General features: G+C 38.8%; 1 pseudogene; it reads right to left on the reverse strand.

Annotated features, from left to right (window-relative positions):
• Positions 1-724: 724 nt before the first annotated feature.
• Positions 725-9,459, reverse strand: LOC122278357 (annotated as a pseudogene).
• Positions 9,460-11,909: the final 2,450 nt, after the last annotated feature.

An 11,909-nucleotide genomic window follows, 5' to 3' on the forward strand; every position in this document is an offset into this window, starting at 1 on the left:
AAGTCCCGCTTGCGGTTCTCGCCTATAGATGAACTTGTAGGAATGGTGGTAAGCAGAGATGGTGGTAGAGTCCCGCCTGTGATTCCCACCTATGGTGCACGCGTAGGGATGGTGGTAGAATCCCGTCTGTGATTCCCGCCTACAGTGCTCTGATAGTTTGGTTCATGGGCCATTTTCTGAGAAAATAGCGAGATTGATTTTTGGGCCATTATCTGGGATAATGGCAATTATATGTTTAAAGGAAATGTTTTGAACCAAAATGAGATTTTTAGCGTACGTGAAAAATGTAGATTTTTGGGATATATGCATATGACATCATATTCATGCATATTGTTGTGGCATAAATATATTTTTATCTTGAGGTTTGTTTGGTATATTATTTACCTGCAGCACCATTTTTTGTATCATAGATTTTGATGCAGAGGTTGAGGAGGAGGAGGCTAAGCCCGAGGAGGCGACTCTACCAAAGTATTGACTTCGAATTGTTTTAAGTTGGAAATTATCTTTTCTTGTTTTTATGTTATGTAATTTGAATTTGAAACAATGTTTAAATTTGTAATATTTGGTACGCTTTTGTTTTAAACGAGTTTGTATTTAAACAAAAATTCTGGTACTTAGTTAAAGACTTTTATTATCCGCTGCGTTATTTTTATTGTACACGTGTTGCATGTACACACACTTGGCACTTGGTACTTGGCGATGGAATGTGTGACCTGTACTGTCATCATCTTGACGTCTCGATTTCTACGTATCCATACGTCAGAGTTGGGTGCGTCACAATTTCAGTATATGTGGTGGCAAGAGAGGAATGAGGATCCTCAAGTGTTGAAGTGCTGATGAGGACTTCCTCCCTCGAAGAACCCTCATTTACATCCAATGTGCCTTCTTTTGTAAGTAATATTCCTGCCAGAGCTGGAGGTCTTCTAGAATTTCTATCTGCATAAAACTTTCTTACGAGACTAACAACTTTCTTCCAAACGCTTTCGTTGCAGCCTGGAGTTGCATTTCCTTCGAAAGCATCTTGAGGTTGCTGACGACTTTCTGGTATGCGAAATAGGGATAGTAGAAGGCAAATGGTTGAGATGGCAAAAGATGTTATAGATAAAGAACCCAAAAGCTCTGGAGGTTCAGGCTTTCAGGTCTGCTGGAAGTTGTGTAGGTCGAACACTCATCTGGGGGAATTAACCATTCATCTTCCAGTGACCTTAAATCTCCATTCTCCGACAGTTTTAGAATAGCTTCAGAAAAATCCCTAGCAATTGGCGAGCCTTTCTGGAAGACCTGAGTGGAGTAACAACATATTTATAATTAGTTTCTTTACTATTAAATTTATAAACAGTTGAATAGAAATCAGAAAGATGAAATTAGTTTTGGCCACTATAGACTCCTTGATCCCAGATCAATTGTTTCTTTTGCGGACAAGATGGATTGATAATCTATTTTCACAATCATAATATATATATATATATAGGTAATATTATATGTGCGTGAATTAATATTTTTGAAGAATCATTTTTCTTGGTGCACAAAAATTTTTCGCGCCATGCATGCATTTTGGGGATGTGGCTGTCATCTCTAGAAAACTTTTCGATCCTATATGGCTTGGTGTAATTTTCAAGTTAGTACTTACAAAGCCCAATCCTCCAAATCTGGTGTTACGTAGGGTGGCTGTATATCCTTTGCAATAGTGTTTGAGGAAAACTTTCTCATGCGGGAGTTCAAGAAAGGCAGCAGATATATTGTTGCTTTCGAATTGGCCTGCGTAGCTGTATTCACGTTTAACGTCCACGATATTCTCTGGTTTGAAATGAAGCACGTCCTCCATGTATTTCCTAACAAAAGAATCGCCATCGCAACCAACTTTCATGTTGTTCTTCTTCAACCACTAAATGTCGGTAACGTTTGGTCGCAGTTGTTTCACAGTGAGCATTGAAGACAGACTAGCAGTGTAGCTCGAGGTTAGGATCAACACGATGAAGAGCCAGACTACAATAATCAAGCGTGTGTAATTGTTGTGGATCCTTTCACCTGCAAAATGAAGCCGCGTACGTGTGGTAAATATGAGCACTCACCCATTTGTTCATACATCAAACATATTACTGATATAGAAATCTGCCGCCTCAGTCAGTACGTACAAAAAAGTAAGTACACGGACTTAGAAGCAGTATATGTAACTTAATTGATACTTACGATGAGCAAAGAAAATAGAAGAGAATGTAAACCAAAGTGCAGTGCTAATCTGATCCTTAATTCCAAGAGCCATTAAATTCTGGATTGTATTGACGCTCCAGGATCCAAACTATGAGCATGGTGTACATCAAGATGGCACCGGTGACCACCCACATTTCCAAGGTGAAAGGCTTCGCAAACATCAATGGCAAGCTATCAGTTTTTTCTGGAACTATCATAGCCAAACCTGACTCAGCATATGGAAGAGTAAAATCTACATGTTGAAACCGATCGGCAAGTATGGTCACATCACCAATGATAGCATCGTAAGTCTTTTATTGTAGTTAGCGGCCCCCATACACGCAGGACATCATCACAATTAGCATAAAATCATAATCAACACATTTAAACAGAATCTTAAATAATAAACATTATAATCAATGAAGAAGGCTTAGAAGAAGTTGGTACCTTATTAGCGACAAGTTGTACCAGCTTAGGGTAAGAGCCATTGTTGTGCCTCCGGCCTATCCAAAAATCACACAAGACAATTTTAAAGTGGTTCAGCAAATTGCTTACGTCCACTGAAGCCTCTTTTATAGAATTTGTACGAGATTTACAAAACACTCTACAAAATTCTATTTCTCTCTCTCACGTCCCTCTTTCTCTCTTCACCCACTGCACTCTATTATACTAGCAGAGCTCTCCTTTTATAGGAGAGCAATGGGGGGACACACACCCACTCCTCTTGACCAGAAGAGCCTCTGGAGGTGAGTGGGTGGGTGGATGGTTGGTGAGAATTGGGTGGGTGGCTGCAAACCCAAACCCATTTCATACTTGGGGGATTTATTCAACAATCACCCCCTCCACCCAAGTGTGCCATACCAGGATGCTTACAAACTAATTCATTCTTCAAATGAATGCACCACATTCTTTAACATGAGAGACTTCCGTTGTTGAATGCGCTCCAATGCACCCGAGGGTGCTCAGCAGTGTTCAATACTGATCAAGTCCAAACAGTGTTGGAACTTGATCCCTGTGACGATCTTCGTCAACATATCTGCTGGATTATCTTCAGTGCCAATCTTCTGAAGTTTGATGTCATCTTCTTCTAATATTTCACGTACAAAGTAAAATCGGACATCTATATGTTTTGTTCGAGAGTGATATACTTGATTCTTGGCCAAATGAATTGCACTCTGACTGTCACAGTGAACGGTAACCTCTTGCTGCTCAAAGCCCAAATCTGTTACCAATCCCTATAACCAAATAGCTTCTTTCACAGCTTCTGTTACAGCCATGTATTCAACCTCAGTTGATGATAGTGCAATTGTTGACTGCAAAGTTGATCGCCAACTAACTGGTCCTCCAGCCATAGTGAACACATAACCAATTGTCGATCGGCATTTGTCAAGATCACCTGCATAGTCTCAGTCAACATATCCAGTTACTAGACTATCTTCACTCTTCTCGAACCTCAAACCAACATCTACGGTCCCAGCAATATACCGTAGAATCCACTTAGCCGTATGCCAATGAACCTTTCCAGGATTATGCATATAGCGACTCACTAAGCTAACAGCCTGGGAGATATCAGGTCGTGTACACACCATGGCATACATTAAGCTTCCAACAACACTTGCATATGGGACATTCCTCATGTAGTCCCGCTCTTCATCGGTTTTAGGAGACTGCAATGCACTGAGTTTGAAATATGGGGCCATAGGAGTACTCACCGGCTTCGTCTTCGAGTCAATGTTGAATCGTTGCAGTATTCTCTTTAGATACTGCTTCTGAGTAAGGTGAACTGTACTTTTCACCCTATCTCTGCTGATCTCCATCCCCAGTATTCTTCGTGCTTCTCCTAGATCTTTCATTTCAAACTCATTACTTAACTGAGTTTTTAAGCGATCTATCTCCCCCTTGCTTTTACATGCAATTAACGTATCATCTACATATAAAAGCAAATAAATGAAAGATTCATCTGCAAGTTTTCTGAAATATACACAATGATCGTATTGGCAACGAGTGTATTTCAGATCCAACATAAAGCGGTCGAAACGCTTGTACCATTGTTGAGGTGACTGCTTCAAGCCATAGAGAGACTTCTTCAGACTGCATACCCAATTTTCTTTGCCAGCTTCTTTGAATCCTTCTGGTTGAGACAGATAAATCTCCTCTTCCAGATCACCATGTACGAAAGTTGTCTTTACATCAAGCTGTGCTAACTCAAGATCATATTGTGCAACCAAAGCTAACAATATCCGAATGGATGAATGCTTCACAACAAAAGAGAATACTTCACTGTAGTCAATTCCCTCTGTCTGAGCGTAGCCCTTGGCTACCAACCTAGCTTTGTATCGCACTCCATTTTTAGCAGCTTGATCATCTTTCTAATTGAAGATCCACTTACAACCAATTGTCTTCTTTCCTTTTAGAAGCGGCACAAGCTCCCAAGTCTGGTTCTGGTGAAGAGACTGCATCTCTTCATTCATCGCTTTTGTCTATTCAACTTGTTCACTGGACTGTACGGCTTTTCTGTAAGTGGTTGGGATCTCACCCCCTTCAGCTGGTAATGCATATGTCACATAGTTTGCATAACGTGTCGGTACACGTTTCTCTCGTCTCGGTCTGTTGGTTGCTATTGACTCGGGTTGACTTGGAGGTTCTGTGACTGGATTATCAATCTCATCTTGTCCATGCTTTCCCAACTTCTTTGAAATAAACTTCACACTCTGTGAATCATCTGATGTTTCACCATCACTGCCGCCTTCACTAGAATCTTTATGCTTATGTGACTTAAGCATCTCAGATTCGTTGAATGTAACATCTCTACTGTAACATCCCAGAGTCTATACCCTTTTACACTGATACTAAAGCCCAAGAATTTTACTTTCTTGGCTTTAGGATCAAGCTTACTTTCTTTAGCATGATAGTAAGCAGGACATCCGAAAATGTGTAAAAAGTCATAATCAGTAGCATGTTTACCTCTCCACATTTCAATGGGTGTCTTTCTGTCATTGGCAGCTGCGGGTAGTCGGTTGATGAGGTGGCATGCATATGTCACAGCTTCAGTCCAAAATTGTTTACTGAATCTAGCATTCAGCAACATACATCGCACTTTCTCTAATAAAGTACGATACATTCGTTCTGCCACACCGTTCTGCTGCGGTGTACCTCGTACCGTGAAGTGTCTGACAATTCCCTCTCTCCGGCATACTTCCATGAAGGGGTCTGAAGTGTACTCACCTCCATTATCAGATCTGAACCGCTTGATCTTCCTGCCGGTCTGAGTCTCAACCATTTTCTTCCAATCAAGGAAGATTTTCAGCACTTCATCTTTATTCTTCATCGTATACACCCACACACGACGAGAATAATCATCAAATAAAGTTACAAACTAATATTTACCTCCCAAAGATGCATTTTGGGTAGGTCCCCAAATATCGGAATGCACATAGTCAAGTATTCCCTGTGTATTGTGTACTGCGGTTCCAAACTTGATCCGTCTCTGCTTCCCCAATACACAGTGCTCACAGAAAGACAGTTTACCTGTCTTGGCACCTTTGAGTAAGCCTTGCTTCACCAGTATTTGCAAAACTTTTTCTCCTGCGTGTCCCATACGCATATGCCAAAGACTGGTGGTGTCGGCATCAGTCTCATCTAGCTTCTCACAGCCTGTGGCAGCTTTTCCATCAACAGTACTTCCTTGCAAGAAGTACAAGTTTCCTCGTCTCAAACCCTTCATTGCCACCTGAACTCCCATTAGTACTTTGAGAGTTCCATCTTCAATGGCGATTCTAAATCCCTTTGAATCCAGAGATCTCAGTGAGATGAGATTCTTCTGCAAGTCCAGAACGTACCGAACTTCTGTCAGAGTCTTAACACTGCCATCGTGCAGCTTTAACCGAATGCTACCTATTCCCTGAGTCTTACAGGCACTATCATTGCCCATAAGTACTGCTCCACCATCAATTTTTGTGAAATCAGTAAACTAGTCCTGATTGGGACACATATGATAGGTACATCCGGAATCCATAATCCATTCATCGGAACGACAAATAGATGATGAACTTGCCAAGGCAAAATTTGACTCGTCATCTCTGTCCATGACATTGGTTGTGGTGGGTTGATTCTGCTGTTGTCCCTTCCGGTTGGGACAATCCTTCCTCCAGTGTCCTTTGTTGTGACAAAAGGAATACTCGTCTCTGGCGAGTTTTCTGCCGACCAATGAACCACGTGATGTGGCTCGGGTTTTCGAATGAAAATCTTTCCTCCTTCCGGGATATCTTGACTGTGGTCTCCCCCTAGCTGTTAGCGCTTCACTTGATGTATCTTGTTGTACCTGTTTATCTTTTCTCCGGTACTCATTGCTAATTAAAGAGCTAGATACATCTTCAAAACTAATCTTTTCCTTCCCATACAATAGAGTAGTAATTAAATGCTCATATGTATCAGGCAAGGAATTTAACAGTAGTAAAGCCTTATCTTCATCTTCGATTTTAACATCCAAGTTTAACAAATCAGCAAGAATTTGATTATAATTATTCAGATGTTCAGACATTGAAATACCTTCACGAAATTGGAATTTGAAGAGCTTCTTCTTCAAGTGCAAACGACTCTCAATGCTCTTCTTCATGAACTTATCCTCCAATTTCTGCCAAAGTACCCTAACATTTGTCTCTCTCATGAAAAAATACTTTTGTTCTTTGGTAAGGCATAATCGGATTGTACTACAAGGTTGAGTATTAAGCTTCTTCCAACCCTGATCAGTCATATCATCTGGCTTTCCTCCCAACGCAATATCCAACTCTTGTTGGATCAACACATTCATGACTTCACACTGCCACATGCCGAAGTTGCTTGTTCCATCGAACTTTTCAACTTCAAACTTGGCATTTGACACAGTGGACCGACGTCCTGAGCTACTGGCATGTTCAGAGCTCCTGTCTCTTCCAGATCCTTCCATTTGAATTTAAAAAGTTTAGATTCAAAATTTTAAAATTCTAACCGTACAGATGAGTCCAGAACGATCCAAATAGTAGGAATGCACTATTTGATTGCTGAAATCGGACTCCGAATGGCTTAGATCAAGCCGAAAATGGATCTGAAAAACGGACGGTTGTGATCTGTATGGCGCGTGGGACGCACACGCTGCACAGTGCGAGTGGGCGCGTGGATTACACGCGCTACAGCACTGTGTGCGCGTGGGGGAGAGTGAGGCGCGTGTATTACACGCGCTGAACCTTTGTAAGGCGCGTGGGGGCGCGTGAGGCGCGTGTCCGTCATGCGTCTTCAACCTCTGGAGCGCGTGGGGGCGGGTGGGCACGTGTGGCTCAGTCGTCTTCATCCTCTAGTGCACGTGGGGGCACGTGAATGACAGCAGATGAACGCGCTGACCTTCTAGGGGCGCGTGTGGACTCCTCCGACCTCCGTTTTCGATTCCGTTTGTGGCAACGGATTCATCTCAACACGAGGAACACCCTGGAGTCTTCAAAAATTGATTTTGAGCAACTTGAATTTTCAGAACCAGAGCTCTGATACCAATTGTTGTGCCTCCGGCCTGTCCAAAAATCACACAAGACAATTTTAAAGTGGTTCAGCAAATTGCTTACGTCCACTAGAGCCTCTTTTATAGAATTTGTACGAGATTTACAAAACACTCTACAAAAGTCTATTTCTCTCTCTCACGTCCCTCTTTCTCTTTTCACCCACTGCACTCTATTACACTAGCAGAGCTCTCCTTTTATAGGAGAGCAATGGGGGGACACACACCCACTTCTCTTGACCAGAAGAGCCTCTGGAGGTGAGTGGGTGGGTGGATGATTGGTGAGGATGGGGTGGGTGGCTGCAAACCCAAACCCATTTCATACTTGGGGGGTTTATTCAACAGCCATTGAATGCCTCAAATTGGTATGGCAGCTTATACTCTAGAAGCTCAAGCACCTTCCAGAATATTTGAATTCGGAAACCATTTGCATATTTTTTGTCATTCGGTTTCTCGCCATAGTCAACCTTCACAAACTTCTCAAACGTTGTTCTACCTGGAATCCCAATTTTAAGGGGCTTTGAATAAGTAGGCAGGTCCCAACCTTTTGGAGTCCGTTTTAAGTTCCCTGGCCAAATTACTGGACCGGACAAATCAGAATTTGCAGTATCAAGCACATTACCAGTTTCACTTTTCTCTTGAGCTTTTTTGATAAACGGGCTCACGGAGAAACCAAACTCTGGTGTCCAGAAATCTATTCTTTTGTAGCTCTTTCCAACCACGTTTACAATTCTCGGAATAGGAGCGTCTGAGAGCTGGCCTTCTTCAAAATGTATTTTGCCACTTAAACCAGAGAATTTACTTGATAACATACAGTAAAAAATGTTTTGGACTATGAGTGTTGCCAGTCATTCTCTCTATCGCTTGTGTAACCATTTTAATGCTATCATATGCTCGCAGAGCATAAATTCCAGGGTCGAAGTTATCTTCCTCTAGATATTCAGCTCTGAATTTTTTCCGGAACTGGCCTTTGAAGTCTAGATATTCAGAATTGCCCATCTCGGGATAGTAAGCCTTAATTCCTAATGCACCCTCCATAGATGAAATAACGGAGTTATTGACAGAGTCCAGCAAGCTTGTAATGCTGTCTGAAATTATCCAAGCTGACTCTTACCCAACAAGTCCCATCTGCTTAACTTCTCTGAACAAATAAGTTGCCATATCTAGTTATGAATGAAGGACCACAAAGACAAGAGATTGTGTTTTCATTACCTTAATCAGCTCTCCATGGACAACCCTTTTCGGATCAAACACAGAAGATAGTGGGGGGAGAACCAAACGGTACTCAATCTCCGATCCAACATTTTGAAGAGCCTCGGATAGAAGTGCAAACATGCCGGAGTCACTGCCATAGACATCATCTTCATAAATCGCAATGATCCTTTGCCAATTGTCTGCATGAACGATATCTGCAATGTATTTTATCTGTTGAGAACCATTTTTAGCCATCTGTATCAAGAAAGGCCAACGAAGCGGCATTAGAGGTGGGTTGATGGTTGGTGCTGCAAACGAAATGACCGGAACATGAGCTTGCCCTCCAACAATTGCAACCCGAGCTGCTTCCTGCCATGTGTGTATGCCAATAATCACTCCAAGCTTGTTGATCTCTCTAATTATCATCTCTTCGGCTGCAACAAAATTTTAATAAATGATTTGTTAATCAAGAACAGTGGGATTTTCGATTTGACGTTATTAAAACAGAGAGAGAGAGAGAGAGAGAGAGAGAGATTAATGTAAATCATTTCTGTATCATACAATAACAGAATTTGCACGAAAATGGATCTGTTTCTTCTTTGGCGGAGCTTTTTTTTTTTTTTTTTAATCAAAGAAACTTTGTAATCATTCATTGATAACTCCTCTATTTCATAGTTTTTCCTTTTCTATACAATCAGATATACAGCTTGGAACTTCCTCCATCCAAATTAATTCGGTATCCAATTGTAATGCTGCCTTAGCTAGCCTATGCGTTATTCCATTTGCTTTTCTGTGAACAAACTGAACCTTCCATCCTTGGTATAGCTGGAGCATTTTTTTAGCATCTTAAATCACACTGCCATATAAAGGAAAATCAGAGCTCTCTTCATTGATAGCCTTTACAATCAACTGTGCATCCTCTTCAATAATGACTCTGCTGAAGCCAAGGTCTTTACATAGTTCCATAGCTCTCCATAATGCCAAACTTTCTGCAGTAGCTGGACTAGGTACATTTGATTTCTGACCACAACATATAGTTAGAGCTTCCCCCTTCTCATCCCTTATAGCAATCTCAAAACCATATTTTTTCTATTTTTGATCAAAATCAACATCTCAATTTGTCTTAACCCATCTTCTTATTGATTTCATCCATCTCTGTTGTCTCTTGAACTCCCTATTGTGACTATTCTGTTCTTTGGCAGAGCTTTAAAGATTACAAATACGCTACCAAAAAGCTGCTAAAGAAATGATTTACATTAATTGTCATCTTTGATGACAATAGCGTATTTTGCCACACAATACTTTAAGCAATTCAAAGATGAGATTTGGTACGGGATAAAATACGCTACCAAAAAGCTGCAGCGTACCCGTTTCTTACCCAATAAAGACGAAATTGCCCTTAAAATCCATAAAACGACAAAATATCCTATGTTAAATTTAAACAATAATCGGTAAATAAAACTATTTATTATAAATAAAAAAACAAAAATATATCTTTATTTTTTTTCTTATTTCATGTTCTTTTTTCTTATTTTTTGAACTAATTTATTTTTTTATTTTTAAAAAATTATTTTTCAAAATTTTAAAAGTTTTAAATATATTTTAAATCTTTTTATTTTTTTATTTTATTTGTTCAAAATTTATACTCCTTTTTTTAATTTTTGATTTCTTAAATTATCAAAGTTATAATATATTATGTCAAATTTTTGGAGGTTGATTGCCAAAATTGATCATTCGTGAGATAATTGTAAAGTGGATATAGTTTGATAGGGCCCATCGTGTATTTTACCTTCGAACGTACTGCAATATTTGGGAGGTTTTGTCCATGGTAGAGAGCTCAAGTCATTTTAAAAGCAACATGTGATCTGTCCCTCAAAAGCAATATATTTTAATTGTTTTAATAAGCCATATGCATTGTGGTGCTACATCAAGAAAGTAAAACGATAGGTATAAATTAAGAGGCATGGTAATATTACTCAAATAATACATTATTAATAGTTTCTATTATATTTAAGATCGTTAAAATTTGAAATTTTGAACTACGTCAAAGCGGCTATTACCATTGGAAATCCATTAGGTTTAAAGAAAAACGATTAATATTTAGTACGAATTATTTGAGACGAGAACGATAAATTGGAACGAGAATTGACTTATTCTAATATTTTTCTTGTAGTAAATTGGATTAATAGTGTTGAGGGATTTGATTGATTAAGATTGACTCATAATTTACTATTTAATTCGAAAACATGAATTATCAAGTACTTCTTGCAAGAAAGAAAATACTCTTAAAAATTAACAACGGACTATAATTATTCTCAAATTACTTTATTATTATTTACAAATTATTTACTATTATTTTTATTATTATTCATAAATTATATGAAATACTCTTAATATCTAAACCAACTCACTCGCTATGTTAAAATAAAATAAAGAGAACAGCTAGCAGTGCGATTCAAGTACGTTAAAATATTAAAGCATCAATTTAACAACAAATAAAAGGCATTATAGTTATAAATTGGATTATAGGTGTACGTATACTTTCTTTGTAATTGACAAATTTATCTTATAAGTTGATTAATATAAATAATAAAAATCTAGCTCTTTCTATCCATTAAATCTTTTGAAATAAACGATAATTTCACACAAAGCTTTATCGTGCTACTTATTATCCGTACTTGAGTATCTCAATGCTTGTTTTCGGGAATATGTGCATGCATAAAAAACTAAGGTAAATACATAACAAACGCACAATTCTCATATTCGAGATGCATTAAATCTTAATTATTCCCACTACTTAACTTTTACTATTTAAATTAGAGAATGATTAATTTTATTATCTTATATCATATGGTCGCCGACGGTAAATCTTAGGACTGGTTTGGTTATTATCTCATCTCATATAATAATTATAATTTTTTAAAATTTTAAAATAAAATTAATATTAAAAAATTATATTATAATAATATTTTATTCAACTTTCAACAAAATATCTCATCTC

The sequence above is a fragment of the Carya illinoinensis genome, chromosome 10 (assembly GCF_018687715.1).
Source record: "Carya illinoinensis cultivar Pawnee chromosome 10, C.illinoinensisPawnee_v1, whole genome shotgun sequence".
NCBI lineage: Eukaryota > Viridiplantae > Streptophyta > Magnoliopsida > Fagales > Juglandaceae > Carya > Carya illinoinensis.